General features: G+C 58.1%; 1 long non-coding RNA gene across 1 annotated transcript; it reads left to right on the top strand.

Moving 5' to 3' along the window:
- The first annotated feature begins 6,547 nt into the window (after positions 1–6,547).
- LOC131480521 (uncharacterized) lies at positions 6,548–15,900 on the top strand. Its single transcript, XR_009245582.1, has 4 exons — positions 6,548–6,656; positions 12,872–12,955; positions 15,636–15,742; positions 15,855–15,900. It is a non-coding gene; the product is annotated as an uncharacterized LOC131480521 (long non-coding RNA).
- Positions 15,901–15,916: the final 16 nt, after the last annotated feature.

The following is a 15,916-nucleotide window of genomic DNA, read 5'->3' as shown; positions in this document are numbered from 1 at the left end:
CAGAGTCGGCGGGAGCGCGGGGAGACAGCCGGGGTTCCCGGCTGGGGCGACGGCCCCCCACCCCAACACACACACACACACACACACACACACACACACACACACACCCCCCGTCTAGCCTGGGAGGTGGTCTCACCAGGGAGGCCCTTGGGTTTGGGTGGCTGCGACCGGGACCTTTAGGGAGGAGAATGACTGGCAGGGCCCTGCCCGCGTTCCCACCCGGGACTCTCAGCGCAGTATCTCTCTCTCTCTCTCTCTCCCTCTCTCTCTCTCTCTCTCTCTCTCCCTCTCTCTCTCTCTCTGCGGTCCAGCCCCTCCACCCTCACCCTTATGTCACTGATCCGGGACACAGTTCCATCTCTGATCTCTCCCTCTTGGCTGGCTTTTCTGTATTTCCATCCTGTTGAAAGACACGGGGTATTTTGCATTCATATCCCCTTCCCCCTTCTCCTCCATCTTCTTCCCTGCTTTCCATTCTTGAACCTCATAAACCACTAGGTTTTAGTAATTAAAAACATTTTTTTTCTTTTTAAAATCGGGCCTATAGGTGTAAACACTGACTCCAGTTATTCTATCTTGTACTTCTCTGAACTTTCCACAATGGGCGCAATCACAAAAACGGGGGTGGGGAAAGAGACGACTTTTAGAAAAGCAGTCAAAATAGGGTCAAACCAACTTAAGAACTGGAGAGGCTGTGGGGACCGAACGAGTAAGTAAGATGACAGCGCAAGTGGCCAGCAGAGAGGACCAGAGAAGAAAGACGCAGCAGCGAGCGCTCGGCTTGCAAGGGTTAACAGCGTTGCTCGTGAACTTGGCCTGTCTGGCTGGCTGGTGATGGATGGTGAGACCCGCTGACAAGTTCAGCCGAAGGGACCTCCCCTGCTGTGGCGGTGGGAGCCACACACCCTAGCCGAGGGAACCGGAGGCGAGGCGCTGGGGCGCGTGGGGAGGTTGGCGATTCCGCGGGGCAGGCGCGCTGTGCAGCCTGCCTCTCGGCTCCCGCCTCCCTCTGGCTTCTCGCCCCCTTCCTGGAGGCTCCCCGTGCCGACCTGGGGCATCAAAGTTTCCCGGACTGCGCGCTGTGCGGCCCGGAGCCCCCGGCCGGCGGAGCAGCGGACCGCCAGGCTTCGCGAGCCGGCCCGGGTTCAGCATTTGGACAGCGGCTCGGGGCGCCATCGGCCTCGCGGGTTCGCACAGCCTCGCGCCGGGGCGAAGGAGAAACGGGACCCAGCCTGGAGGGCATGCCCAGCTCCGAACGGTACCCCGAGGTAACAACATCCCTTTGGCTCTCACGTGGGGACCCCGGGACCTGCAGCCGCATGCAGGGGGGCGGAAGGAGGGGAGAATAAATCGCTCCCTCTGCGGCTGGAGGCACAGCCCTCCTTCCCCACGGCTTTCACTCTTCCCGAAGCAGCCCGGGTCGCTCAGTCTGCAGCCGCCTGCGAGGCTTCCTCCCCGGTAGTTCTTCCCGCGGTTCTCGCCGAGCCGTGCGGCCCCCCGGCGGCGATGCGGGAAGGAACGAGGGCGCCGCGACTCCCCGGGAAAGGCCGGGACGAGCCGGGGTACCGGCCGGGACGCCCCTCGCCGCCCGCCTGCGCCCCCTCCGTGCGCACCGGCCGAGGGGGCGGGGGAGCCGCGCTGACGTCACTGCGGGCCGTGCCCGCCCGGGAAGGCGGCGCTGGGAGCCGCTCCGAGCCCCGAGCACCGCGCGCGGCCGGGAGCCCCGCGCCTCCGCCGCCGCGCCCCTCGGCCGTGCGCTGCCGGGGCAGGGGCGCCTGCAGAGCGGCCGGAGCTGGACCTGAGCCTGGGAAGCGCCGGATCCAGGTCAGGGGAGCCAGCGTTCTCGCAGCCGCCCCACCCCCGCCGCTGCCTCACGGGGTCCGGACCCGTTTTTCCCGGTCCGTAAGTGCCACTGCCCGCCGTGTCTCGGCGAGGCTGGGGAGCGAGGGAGCGAGGGAGCGAGGGCGGTGGCCTTGGCTAAGGCAGCGTCTGGGAGCCCGGCTGGACCGGGAGGGGGCTGGGGTTGGTTTCTTGGGCAGCTCCGGTGGTTCAGCCTCGGGCTTCGCTTCATCACTGGCAAGAGAAGGCGGGGTGCGCTCTGCTGCAGAGGGGAAGTGGAGCTCAGCCACTCCGGCAACGCGTGGAAACCAAGGTCAAGGGTCGTGGGGGCAATGGCAAGTCGCCCCCAGATGAGGACCCTGGCTTGCAGGAAAGAGGGGGACCCCGCGGAGAGAAGGAAAATGTTTCTGAAGTGAGGTTCTTTGCTGGGCTCCAGGGACTGTCCCCCTCCTAGCTTCTGCCCCTGACTCTCTTCTTTCCTCTTGTCCCTTACCCCCACAAAAATAGTAAGTTAGAAAGCCACTGCCAGAAAAATTAGCCTGAGAAAATGCAACACCTGGCACCCACGCCCGGCAAGACCTGTGACATTTTCCCCTCTGAAATGGACCGTATTAGAAAGTCCCTTTCGTGATGTTACCCACTTCAGGCCCTCACCAGGCACTCCGGATCAGTTTCAGCGGAGGGGTGGCGTGATGGTGGCCCAGTAGGCTGAGGCCGATGAGAGGCTTCCCTGGAGGTGACCCAGGTGGCCTTAGAAGAGCAAGGAGGTGGCAGAAGTTGGGAGACACTCTGAGGTCAGAGCACCGGTGCAGGAGGTGGAGGTGTTGGCCCAGAAGAGGAGCCCTCTTTGAGCCCCTTTCATGAAGAGGCAGATCTCTAAGCCATAAAACGGAAGAGGTTGGAGTTCGGGATCTGGCTTCCAGTCAGCGGCCAGAGGGTAGCTCCATGGGCGCTGAGATGGCAGCTGCTGGAGAAATGGCCATGTGTCCCTGCAAGTGGGTGTGGAAGGCCCCCCCAAGGCACAGGTGGAGCCGGAGCCCTAGGAGCTGGCCTGGCACCTTCTTCAGCCTCCAGACAATAGAAAAATCAGCTCATGGAAGCTGCAGCCTGAGGCGAGTGCCAGAGAGAAGTGTGGCAGTGGGGAAATGGCACCGTGGACTTACATATTGTCTTCTGCTTACTCAGAGCAGGAGCAGCAATTCCAGGCCGACTGGCTTGCACAGAGCCTCTAGTGCTCCGCCAGCCTCAGGCACCAAGCGTTCAGATCTGGGCACGTTTGCTCCAGGAGAAGGATTTCTGCACAGGGCTGTTGGTGAGAGTCAGAACAGTCCTGTATCCTTCCCGAAATGGAAGGCACACTGCCCACTGCCAGGAGTTGTCAGAGACCCTGCACTGAGTTATACAGCTGCTGATAGGAAGCAGGGGCTTGGGCCAAAGCCAGCAGGGAACTCAAGCAGTCACCACTGCTGACAAGGACAACAGCACTTTTGTGTACAGGTGTGTGTGTGTGTGCGTGCTAAGGGAGGGTGCCGGGCAGCCTGTTAGACCTGTGTATGGGCCGAGTGTAGCAGGGGGTGTTGTGCAGGTGTCCTGAATTGCAGGCCCACAGGGCACACGGTGGGGTGAACAGCAGTGGGGATTTCTGTAGATATGGGTTAGGGTGTTACAGTTCTTTGTCCTTCAGTGGAGGTTTGAATAGGAAAAGTGTTTTCTCCAGCCCTTGGTGAAGACGCCTTGTAGCTGAAGCTCTGTCTCAGGCTGTTCACTCCTGGTAGCCTCAAGTGTCCTGGCAGCTTGGGTGCAGGACTGCAGGAAAGAGGTGGAGTAGGAAGGTCAGGGCTGGCCTAGCAGCAGGAGCCAGACCGGTGGCTCTCAGCACCATGGCCAGAGCCTTGCTGCGGGCCTAACTCAGGGGCCAGCCAAACCCATTGCCTGCTTATTCAGAACCTTAGGGATTGCTGTGGGGGAAAAGTCCAAGGATTCCACACCCAGTCTGAACTGCAGGTAAAGGGGTCCTGGCCAGTGGTAGTCGGCTTCCCCACCTTGGGCTGCCAGTCCGCTGCTCTGCATCCTGCTGGCCTCAGCTGCCAGTGCTCCAGCCACACAATGCCTGGCATTGAGCTGGGCCGGCAAACGAGCAACCTAAGGGTCTTGAGGTTCTGAATCTCCGAGACACCTTCCTGGAGTGTGGCTTTGGTACCTAGGTGCTGGAGGTAGAGGTGCAGGATTCCCCGATTCCAGGACTTGTCCCACTCATGCTGGGTCCCCGGCAAGGGACTTGGTTTCCAAAAAGAGAGGCAGCATGTGGGGAGAGGGGTGGGGGGTGCCTGGCGTGGCTGAACTGAATCGGCTTTCAGTGCATTCTTCCTGCGCCCCAGCCTGCCCTAGCCTCGTGTGCACTGTGTTACTGCGAGCCTCACCGAGGAGCCATTTTGTGCAGCATCTTGCTTAACTCACACTCGGAGGGGCCCTATCCTAGCTTTTCCTCTCCCCTCCTTTCCTGTCTCCCTGCCTCTCAGGTGCAAGGAGCACCCCTGGTCCCTTCCCACCTTCACGACTCCACCCTTCCCATCCTGGGGCCGCCAGGAAGAGCCAGAGCTCCGGAGGCCACCCCCCACACCCTGACGGACTGGAAGGGAAGAGAACAGGATTCTCCCGTAATGGCAGTGAAGCTGCGTAGGAGGGAAGTGAGGGGCGCATTCCCGCATTCCCGTTATGGAAATCCTTTGAAATGAACTGTTTTGGGCCCATATGAGGAGGTTTCTTAAACCATGCTGCTGGCCTCTCTCCCTGTTTCTCCCCACTTCCAGCTCTGACTGACCCTGGTTCACTTGCTGGGAAAAGGGACTTGTCAGTGAGTCCAGATCTGGGGGAGCAATGTTCTCACCAGGCCTGCTGGGTGCCTAGCCGGCCGGGCCAGAAAGGAGAGGCAGCCTGGTTCAGATTTTAGGGTCAGGACGAAAATAGAACAAATCTGAGACAAAAGCAGTGTGGAAAGAACACTTCTTGACAAAATCTGAAACTTGAAAAAAATCCAGACGTGTCCTTTTCAGAAAATACAGAAGGGGAGATTTCTGTCCCTTAGCCCAGCCTATAAGGGTTTGCCTGGCCCAGGGTGGCTCAGCTTCCCAGGCCCTACTCACCCACCCCAGGATGCCCTGAGCCACAGCAGGGATCTCTGCCCCTCCTGGGTACGGACTGCTGCAGCTGGGGATGCCTCATTTCTTCCTCGCTACTGGGACTTAACATTTTTCTGTGGCCACTTGGAAGCAAAGATGTTGCATTGTTCATGTTTAATCCTGTGCTCCCAGTGGGCAGCTGGCAGGCAGGGCCGTGTCTGAGGGTCTGAGGGCTTGGAGCTGGAGGGTGGCTACAACAGCAAGGGCTAGGGTAGGCCCCTCGCATCAGGAAGGCTGTAGTGGGTGCCGTCACCCTTGCCCCCCAGTTCTGCTGCCAGGCTCAGCTCACGGGTGACAGGGAGAATCCAGGGCGTCAGTTCTTTGCCCCTGATGTGGCCATCAGGAGTGAGTGGCCCAGGTGTGTGCTGAGAGCCAGAAACGGATGGCAGAGATGTGGCTACCTGTGTGCAGTTTTGGTGGAGTGTGTTTAACCAGGAGCTGAATTTTGTCCTAGGACACTACAAGGTACCAGGCCCATCGACTGAACACCCCCAGCATTGCTTATTAGCAGTGGCACAGGAGGGGCTCAGTGGCCTGGTACCAAGGGCTAGAGAGCCAGGGCCTGGCCTCCAGGAACCTCTGGGCACACATGTGGCAACTGATGCTTGCTCAGGGGAACACTCAATCCCCTCTCCTCGTGGGCAGTGTCTTGCGGTTGGTGCTGGGCATGGGAGAGGGAAAGAGAAGTTACAGACGCAGTGCTTCCAGCTGTGGGTTTCAGCTTCCCAAGTGCACACTGCTCGCCTTGGAGAGGAGTTTAGCACTTCCCAGGACATGCCTCTCCAGGGCATAACTGGGCTCCTTAACCAATGGTGCACAAGGTCGCTGGGCCTTGAGGCAAAGCGGAAGAGTTTTGGGTCTCGGCGGTACTTTAAAGGCGTGCGGGCGAGCACCCCGACTGCTCACGAGCGCCGAGGCGGCACTCCCCCGGCCCGGGGTGGGGAAGCCGTGAACGCCGAGGCCATTGTAAGGCAGGGTGGTGCGGAGCGCGGGAAGGGGGCTGGGATTTGAATGGGAGCCGGCCATTGGCCGCGGCCCGCAATGACGTCACTTCCCCGCGGGGCGATTAGCCTGCGAGGGCAGGGCTGGCGGTCCAGTGCGCTGGGGGCAGTCGGGGCGCCGGAGCGCAGGGCGCGGGGGGCCCTCGGCGCGCCGGGCGGCCGTCAGAGCGCGCCGCCGGCGCGGGCGCCCGGACGCGCGGCCCGGAGAGGCGGGCCGGGCGGCGGAGGGAGGGAGCTAGGCGCGGGGTGCCCGCCGCGGGGGTGGGAGTCGCGGGCGGGGGACAAGTGTGCCGGGGTCCCCCGCCGGCTTTTGGCGTGCGCCCCGGGCTCCCGGAGCCGCGCGCCGGGTCAGGCCCCCGCGCCTAGCCGGTGGCGGCACGTGGGGCCCACAGCGCGGCGGCGGCGGCAGGACGAAGGGAGGCCCGTTTCTCTCTTTGGTTATCTAGCTGTATGAGTGCCGCAGAGCCGTCATAAAGCTAGATAACCGAAAGTAGAAATGACTCTCAAACTTCTGCGTGCGACAGAGCGCCCGCCCCGCCCGCTGGCTGGCCCGGCCCGCACGAGCGCCAGGAGCCTGGAAGAGCCCCGCGCCGGCACAGCGGACTCCAGCCCGACGGAGCGGCCGCGCCCGGACCAGGTACCTGGGCCCTCCGGTGACCCTTTCGGCATTCTGGAGGAGCTTCCAGCCTCCCCCACCTCCACCTAGTCTTCCTCGTTCCCTGCCTTCCACCACAGCACCCCGGCGTAGGAGTAGGACCCCCCAAAGTGAAGCGTGCCGGGGGACGGCAGGCAGCTGGGGTTGCAGAGGGGTCGCTGGCGGGGGAGGCGCCAGCCTTCGCGTTCACCCCATAAATCAGGCTGGAACAATCCGCTGCCGGAGCTGGGGGACGGGGATTTTGGGATGCAAATGCGGTGGGAGAGAGAGACGGCGGCCGGTAGGGGGTGGAGTAGGGGGAGTGAAGGGGTGGGTAGGGGGCTGCCCTGCCGCTAACAATGCGGCCTTTATCGAATTATTCGACGAGTCAGCCCCTGAACGCCATTAGCATACGGCTGGGGGGGTTGCCAGAGCTTCGCCCCTCAGCGAGGTCAAGTTCTTGATAATTTGATCACTTTTCACGGGCTCTGGCAGCTGCCTTTGTGTGCAGTTGGGGGGTCTGTGTGCAGCGTGAAGCGGAGCAGAACTGGCGGGCAGTGCGCTCAATGGCTAGGGGCTGAGATGGGGGCCTCCCTCCCCGACCGGGAGCCCTGCCCTGCATACAAACCAAGAGCCTGGGGAGGGAGCGACGGAGCCCAGTTCCAGGCCACCTCCAAGTCAGCCCTGGCTGGCTGCTGCCGCCAGCGCTGCCCACCTTCCCCAAGGGGTTAAGGTGCAGGCGGCAGCTCCCGGCTCTGGCAGCTCCCCTCCTCCCTACCCCCAAGAAGTGGCAACCTAAGATGTATTACAATGTCTAGCAAATAAAAAAGCAATTGGGGGAAATCTGAATTCCGTTCCCATGGCAACCCAATGCAGCACACCCGGCCACTCTGGGCGCAGAGTGGGGCCTGCCACTGCTCCTTGCACGGGGGTCTCAGCCCCAGGCAGTGGCAGGAACCCTTTCCTCCCTGACACTTCAGCTTGTGCTGAAGCAGTGGGCCCCTGCAGCCTAGGAAAGCCAGGAATCTTGGGTGTGTGGCCAGGTACCTTGCAGTAGGTTCCACCTGGCCTGACTCCTCCCCGTAGGGTTGGAGTGCTTTCCTGAGAGATGAATGAGGGAGTGCTGTGGCGGGCAGAGGGGAGCGCGAGCCACACCCAGACCTGAGCCCCTTCTCCTAGCCCTTTTACACCCAAGGGCGCTGGTGTGGGAGCGTGAAGTGACTCCTCCAGGGTCAGACGGCTCAGGGGTGCCAAGCTGAGCCCGTGGGCACCTTGTGTTCTTCCTGAGTACTGCATGCCCACAGCCTATCTTCTCCTGAGAACCTGCCCAGTCCCCTTGTAAGAATAGAACTCTTTTTCCTTCTTTATTCCATCAAGCCCCCCCTTTTTTTGTCTTTGCTTAACAGAATTCTTCTGAAAATAGGTTACATGTGTAAAAGGCAGAATTTCAGATAGTACCTCCAAAATGGAAATTCTTTTGGCTCTGGGAGGAACTGTATGGCTGTGGTTAACAGGGAAGGGAGGCTTTTCCACCAAAGTGTTGGCTATGGACAATAAAAATTAAAATAACAAACAAAAGGCCAGGCTGGGGGAAATCCGTTGCTCTCCTGGCCAGCTTCCTAGTCCTCACTGGTTTTGTGTGTGTGCCTGTACCTCTTCCCCCATTCAGAAAGCTGGCCCAAGGTGAGCAGCCTCTTTTGGGATTCAGGAAGCGGCCAGCAGCATCCCTGGCCTGCCCCCCACCTCCCCTTTCTGCACACCTGGGAGCCTGTGTGCCAACTGCGACCTCATTTCTGAGAAAACCGGAGCAGCACTTTGCTGCAGGGCTGGCCCAGCACTCCCTCCCTCCGCCCCAGGGCTGGGGCCAGGCCAGGTCCTGGACCCAGGGACCTCTCTGCTTCCCACCACCCCATTCCCTTGTTGTTTCTTCGACAGCCTGCGTGGCTGCGTGTCCTGCACAGTTCAGATGAGTGTCAGGCTTGAAAACCGGGGGCGGGACTGCGACTGACTGGGGGGGTGGAAAGGAGGAGGATCAGGAGTGAGGTAGAGTGTATTTTCTCTCTCCGCTGCAAGAATCTGCTGATGCCCCCCCCCTTCAGGGAGAGGATGGTGGGAGGAGGACTGTGAGAATAAGAACTCTAATCTCCCCCAGCCCACTCCACACCCACTGGAAAAGGCCCTCAGAGAGAGGCTAGTTCACCCGCCCATCGCCTCCGCCACTTGAACGCCAGGTCACAGGCTCCAACTCTGTGCCTGGGCCAACCTCTGCTCCCGCAAGGGGCCTCCTCAGCCTTCCTCGTCTCCATCCCCTCCATTCCCAGAGCCCTTCCGCAGGCCTCCTCAGGCCACTGGTCCTCCAAATTTAGGCTTCACTTTCACATACTGTTGATGCTACTTTTTCTCCGTGCTAGAAATGCCTAGGAGGTCTTGAGACCACAGTTGAAGCTACTGCTTGGAAGCCCGGGGTGGTTGGCATTTCAGAGCTGTGCTGCCCCTGAACTCGTTTCATTTTACACCAAGGATAGGACCCGGGGCTCGCTGTTGCAGGTCCCGCCTAAGACCACCAGCCGGGCAGGAAACCTGGCAATCAAATGTTGGGGAGCTTTCCTCTGCCCTTTGCCCCTCCGCGTCCTCTCCCCCACCCCCGTCTTCTGTCGCGGCCGCCCAGCCCCGCACGGCCGGACCAGATGGGACACCGCCCGGGCCCACGAAGAGCTGGTGTTAGTGGGACGCCACCACCAAGGAGGCTGCGGCGCGGCGCGGCCCGGCCCAGGCCTGCCGGATACCGGCCGCGGTTCGACCTCCCGGGAAATGGGACCAGTGCGCGGAGGGAGCCAGGCCAGGAGGCCTCCCAGGACCCAGCCGCGACGCTGAAAAGCATAAAGGGTCGGAATTAGGCGCTCATTTAGCGAGCGTTACTAATCCGAAGTTACAGCGCTAATTCCCTGATCCGGCCGCTCCCACACGCAGCGCCGGGATTAGAAGCGCAGCCGCCGGCCGCCCCGCCCTCAAGCCCGGCCGCGGCCGCCCGCGCCCTCGCCTCCGCGGCCTCGGGGGCTAATCCGCGCGCCGCGCTCGCCGACCCGAGCGCGCCCGCCGCGCGGCAGCCCGGCCCGCTGGGGTGTCCCGGCTGACGGCCCGGGAGGGCGCCCAGGGCAGGGGCCGGCGGGAAGCGCAGGACCATGGGTCCCGGAAAAGTCCCAGAGGCTAGGATTCCGCCCCCTCCAGTGCCCCCAGAAAACCCGGCTGCCGCCAGGGTTTGTCTCCAGCCAGGGTGTGCGCCCCGGGAGCAGCGGCCCTTGGAGGCCTTCGGCGCCATTTTCATAGCCTTCCTTCCAATCCCACCTCTCCTGGCATTTCTCCCTCGCGTGTGTGTGGCGGGGGTTTTAGTTCCCATCCCGCTCTCTGAGTTGGGATCCTTTGATGCCACTCCGGATGGATGCGGCCTAAGGTGGGATGTGCGTCACCATGGCGACAGCCAGGGCACCCTGGTAGAGCTGCCCATCACAAAAGGGTCTTCACCTGGAAGGGTGTGAAGGGAAGGGAAGGTGGAGACAGGTGGGGAGGAGGGCTCCTAGAGGAGGACTGTGGCATCTGCCCCCCCACCCGCATCCACCCCCTTCTGCCTGTGGTCAGTTAGGCTAGGAGCAGACTTGAAGGCGTGGGGGCCCTTGGGAGCTAGCTGAACTTGTCTTGGCACTGCTCTTGCCACACGGGCTGGCCTTTCTTGGTGTTGATCCATGTCTCCCCCCAGAGAGTGATGGTCACAGCCCCACGGGCTTCCTTCAGAGCACTTGACTGTCAAGGGCTGTGCTTTTGGCCAAGCCACTTGCCCTGGGTCTTAGTCTTCTCATCCAGAAGATGGGCTGCCTTGAAAGCATCAAGTGTGCAGTGGCTGTGCTGTTGATGCTGTTGATCCCATCCCAAGAGCACAAGGCCTTTTGGGGTCAGGGGGGTTGTCCTTTTCTGCCCGGATTTGGATGTCTCGCAGCTCGCTAAGGCGAGCTTTTCATCTTTCCTCCAGACAGCTGGGAATCTGGAGAGGAGGAAAGGTTTTGAAAAATAGAGGCAGGGTGGGAGCTGTGGCTGAACAAAACCTTGGTCAGTGGCTCTGAGAATGGGCCGCTGAGGCTCCTATAGCGCCGGCTCCTTCCTTCCAGCCCGGTCCGGCTTAAGCACCACTTTAAGTGGTCCTGGCATTCACTGGCCAGCCCCTTACCGCAATTGAGCCGCAGGGGTTTGAAAAGAGGGCCAGGGCCTCAATGACAGGACCTTGGGCCAGGCTAATTGGTTTTGGTTCAAGGGGATACTGGATTTGTGAAAAGCCCCAAACCGTCTTTCCCACGCCAGAGCCAGGCCACAGCTTTAAGGAGAAGGGTTCAAGGAGCCTGGGACCTGGCAAGTTAAAGTTGGGAGCCTGGTGCCTGGAGCTGGAGGTGGGCAAGGCATCCCTCTGCTAGGAGCTTTCAGGGGGCATCTGTGTTAGGGCCAAGCAGATTCTAGGAACTTGGCTGAGAATGTTCGTTGCCCTGGTACACTCGCTGTGCCCCATTCTCCCAGCCTTTGGTGTAGTTTAGTTGAGACAAGTTGCACTCCCCTCCCTTCCCCTTGGGATCATTCAGGGAAAAGCAGCAAGCAATGGCAAAGCGAGTAGTTCTGGCTCCATGAGCTTGACCCAATCTGGGCTTGCAGATTCAGAGAGAAGCTGGGCTCTGTCCTGGAGCTGGTAGCGCAGTTGGTTCCAAGAGAACCCACTCCTGTCCCTGGAAATGGGTTTAAACTGCCCTGGATAGGTGGAGAGGAGAAATAGGAAGCCTGCATCCTTTTCCTTTTTAAAAAAGCAAAAGCCAAATGTTTCTTTACATTGTCAAAATTCAAGCATCAATTGTGTCATGGCTTAAATATACCATTCTTGTAGATCATTCTGGTGTGAATGCTTTGTTGCTTACATTTTGAGGTGTACTAGATGCCTATGTGTTTTGACCAGATGATTGCACATTATTTATATATATATAATATGTGTTTGTTCATATATATATGTGGAATCTTACACTTGTATCAACAGTTATGTTAAGAAAGGCAGGAATGGGGGTGGCTGTTATAAATCAGCTTGTTTAAAATGGTGTGGCACGGGCTAAGACCTGGGTCTCATGGTTCCTTGTGTACTGAAGGAAGCATTTCTATGTAAATCACCTGAAAGAAACCCCCCTCACACACACCTTTTAATCATCGACCGAATGCTCCCCTCCCATGTTTGCCTACTTAGGTGTGTGATACGCAGCAAAGGTACTTTGAGGAAATAGAGTACTCTGTGTCGCAGAGTCCATTTTTATTTCAATGTTTTAATTGCCGGGAGCCTGATTTCTTGGGGCTTCTGCTGATTTGCACATTTGAGATTCGTGTGTAAATAGGCAAGTGGCATGTGGGCATGCCTGGGCCTCCTTATCACGGAATGTGCCTTTGCGGTGTTTAAACATACATGAGCCACATCGACACACGATTATGGGCTTGGGTGTTTGCCTCTTCTCCAGAATCGGGTTAATTTTTTCCCTTTGCTAATCCTCAAACCCACTAAGTTCCACACTTCCCCACCCCCACAAAAAAAATCACAAGCCCCCCCACAGCCCAGTGAGTGGTCTCACCCCTGCTCCTGAAGGAGGCAACTCTCCAGGCGGTGCCAGAGTGAAGGTTCCTATTAGGCAGACTTCATTAATGTTACCAAATATACTCCGGCACATTTACTCGTCTACTATGAAGTATTATCATAAATAATTAAAATTAAACTGCACTTGTCAAAATAAATGAACAAAGTAGAGTTAGTGATGTCTGCGCCTTGATTTGCTTGTGGTGGGTTTGCTTATTCACTAATTTGAAGGAGAGAGAAGCAAAGAAAGAACAAACCGCTCCTGGAAGGGCTGAGATGGGGAGGGGGAAGGAGAGAGAGAGGACACCCCTTAGTCGCCTGCCCCAGGGTCTCCAGTCATTAGGGCACTCTAGCAGGCTGGAATGCAGCCTCTAACATTAGCTCATAATGAATATTGAGGTGTGGATGTGGAAGGAGGGGTTTCTTTGTTTACTGAGGAATGGCCTTGGGAATGGGGGAGAGGATTGCCTTTGGGGATTAAGGAGTGGGCTTTGTTTTTATAAAGGGCCTTACTTCTTTTCTGAAGTTTTCTGCAGCTAATTGATTCAATTCAGACATTCCTTCTCCCCACCAGGCCAGCGGAGGCTACACGTCTGTGAGATGTGCTGGGAGCCTTTTTCCACGGTGACCCTTGAAAAGGGTGCGAACCTTCACATCGGTGAGATCACAGGGCTGCCGCTAGATCGCGATCGGTCAGGGGCCGAGGCCTTTGCCTGTGTGTGTGTGAACTGTGGACGCTCGGCGCATGCACACGCGCACATGTACAGGGTGCCTAGAGGGATCATTTGTATCGTAGGTGTGCAGGTCCGTGTGTCTGACAAATGTATTTACAGCTCCGGCGGATTTGATTCCCTCACTGCAGACACTTCCCAACCTCTTGCCAGCCTGCTCACCTTCTTCTTTGTTAACATTGGCTGATTTATTTATTAGATTTAAAAGGCTGAGGGATAGAGAACCATTTGCTGCCAGTTCATTCCTGAAACAGCTGAGAATGGGCCAGGGGCTCCAGCCATCCCTCTGCTATCTCCGTGGGTGTACACGAGCAGGAATGCTAGATAGGAAAGTGGGGAAAGTGGAGCAGCCTCAAACCTAGGCAATCCACAGTGGGACGTGGGCATTCCATGCTGCTGATTAACCCACTGTATCACAAGGCTTGTCCGGTCTGCCCTGATGTAAAAATGGACTGTATACTAGGGGGTGTTTTAAAAATAACTTTATTTCAAGTTTGGAGGGAGCATTGTCCTTGGAGGCCTGGTTGTGCCTGTGTCTGGGAGCACTGGAGCTTGGGTTAAACAGGCTCCCCTCAGAAGCGCCCGGAAGGCAGACTCATAATTAGATTTTTGGAGGGGAGGGGAGGGGAGAAGATGGGAGCTAGTTTGGGCTGGTCTTCCTCCAGGACAGGCCTGTTCTCACCCAGGTCTGTTAATGAGCTGGGGACAGGTGAACCTCACACCTTCCAACTTGGCTGCCTTCAGTGGCATCCAGGAGCGGGGAGTGAGCTATTAATGGAACGTGCCAGCTCTGTGCTAATTAGAACTTCTTTTCAGCTTCCATCTGCGCAGGCACCAGAGCCCCTCACTGGTCAGCCTCATGTCCCACCCCCCACTCCAGCTTGCAACCTACTTTTTGTCCCTCCCATGAATTGAGGGTACTGCCCTCCCCCTTCTCTTCCTGGAACAAACCCTGGCTCTTTGTGCCTCTCCTGCTTGAGGTGGAGCTGGGCCAGAGCATCCCACCACCATCCAGGGAAGGCTGCTCTTGGGCCACCAACTAGAGTTCTGTGCGCTCTTTCTTCTCGGCCTTCTGCAGAGTGTGGCTTTAGAGCCTTGTCCACAGCATTAACCCCTCCCTGGTGTCCCCACCTCATCTCGTCCTCCAGCTGCGGACTTTGCTGTCTCAGAAGAGGATTTTGTCCTTGGCACTGTTTTTTGTTTTTTTTTCTTTTTCGTTCATTTTTGTCTTCTGCTTCTTTCACCTCAGGTCTAATGGACATACTTTTTTCAATGGAGGTTGTCTTTCAGTGAAAAAAACAGAAACATTATCACATTGACATTCTTTAAAGAAAAAGCACTGTTCAGAACCGGGGTTAGGAAAGCTGTCATCTCTTGTCCAAATATCAGTTGGAGTGAAACCTTTTGCTGGGAACCAGAAAGGGGGCTGTTTCTTCCACATGTTCTTTGTGGCTCCGCTGGAGCTCCAGCCATATCAGACTTTCCCTGCCTAGGCAGCTCACCCCTGCCTGCCTGTGTTATCCTGGCAATAGCGCAGGTCACCTGCTCCTTGGACTTCTAGAGTGTGGTTTCAAAATCCAGGAGTGCAGGGCTGGTCAGTAGGAAGCTTTACCAGGTTCCCTCCACTTCAGCACTGTGCTCACAAGGTGTGGAGCCTGGTCACAGGGAGGGTGGCAGGACCACTTTTTATCCCTGTCGGGGACAACTTCTGACAGGAGAATAGAAGACCCAAGATGACCCCAAGACTGGGGGCCGCAGGAGGCCGACTCCATCCCCCACCACGCCTGTAAGAGAGGATTCTTTCACATCTTTTAGCCTCTGCAATTCAGTGTCTGGACAAGTCACAGTTGCCACTGGTTGAAGGAGGATCATGTGAGAATTAAGGAAAAAACACTGTCTTTTAAAGTGCCTGGCATAAAGTGCCTGGCATACATGGATGAGGGGCTTTGTCTCCAGGTTGGGGCAAAGGTTGGGCACCAGGGTCTCTATGTGAAACTCAGAACACCAGCTGGAGACGGTGAAAGTGTCAGGTCAGCAGCACACCCACTGGCTCTCCAGCTGGGAGAATGGGGATCTCAAGGAACGCCAGCTCAGCTCTGGAGAAGGGACTGTTAACAAAATTTGGCTTGGACGGCTGAGGAGAGGGACTTACATGAGTCTTTAGAGATTTAGGGAGCAGGACCCCCGACTTGACTTGCAACGCCAAGAAAGGGTCTGGGACCCATTAGCTTGGGGTTTCTAAACGTTCTAGTCCCAGCTTTGGCAGGTTTCACCGCTCTCCGAACTCAAGAGCAGCTGTTGGGAAAAGCGAGAGGTGTCCTCAGCGGGTTAGCCGGACTCTCAGTGCTGCATCGGGTCTCATCTGGCTGAATTCCCCTAGCGGAGGGTCCCTGCCGCCGGCTGGCCCAAGAAGCGCCCCTGCGAGTGTGTGGCCGCAGGCAGAGCCGGCAGTTCCAGCATCCCTCCTGGGCGGGCGTGGTAGAAGCAAGGTGAGGGGGAGTGCCCAAGAACTTCAACCCAGGCCACCATTTCGGGACCATGAGGGCTACCTTCAAATAGATTGGGGGGGCGTTGGGGGGTGCCTGATGTCTCTGCTCTGTTTTGCAGCTACTTTCCAACAGGTGTCTTCCTTCTGGCGTGCTTCCCGCTGCTCTGCGCGCCCTCTTCATCCGCACTAACTTGCGGCCAGGATCGTAGAAGGGCTAGCGGAGGAGGTGAGCGGCCAGAGCGGGGGCGTTAGGTGGGAACTGACCCGCGACTTTCCTAAAACAGCGGCCAGAGAAATTTTGCAGGATTATACTGATGGAGCGGCTGTGTTTCCATCAGGGTCAACCAGAAAGGCGACGCTCCCGAGACCCACAACCAGTGTCACGGCCACCGTCAGCCTG

The sequence above is a fragment of the Ochotona princeps genome, chromosome 6, assembly GCF_030435755.1.
Source record: "Ochotona princeps isolate mOchPri1 chromosome 6, mOchPri1.hap1, whole genome shotgun sequence".
NCBI lineage: Eukaryota > Metazoa > Chordata > Mammalia > Lagomorpha > Ochotonidae > Ochotona > Ochotona princeps.
Note: the sequence above shows the minus strand (reverse complement) of the source record. Positions and strands in the feature narration are given on the sequence as shown.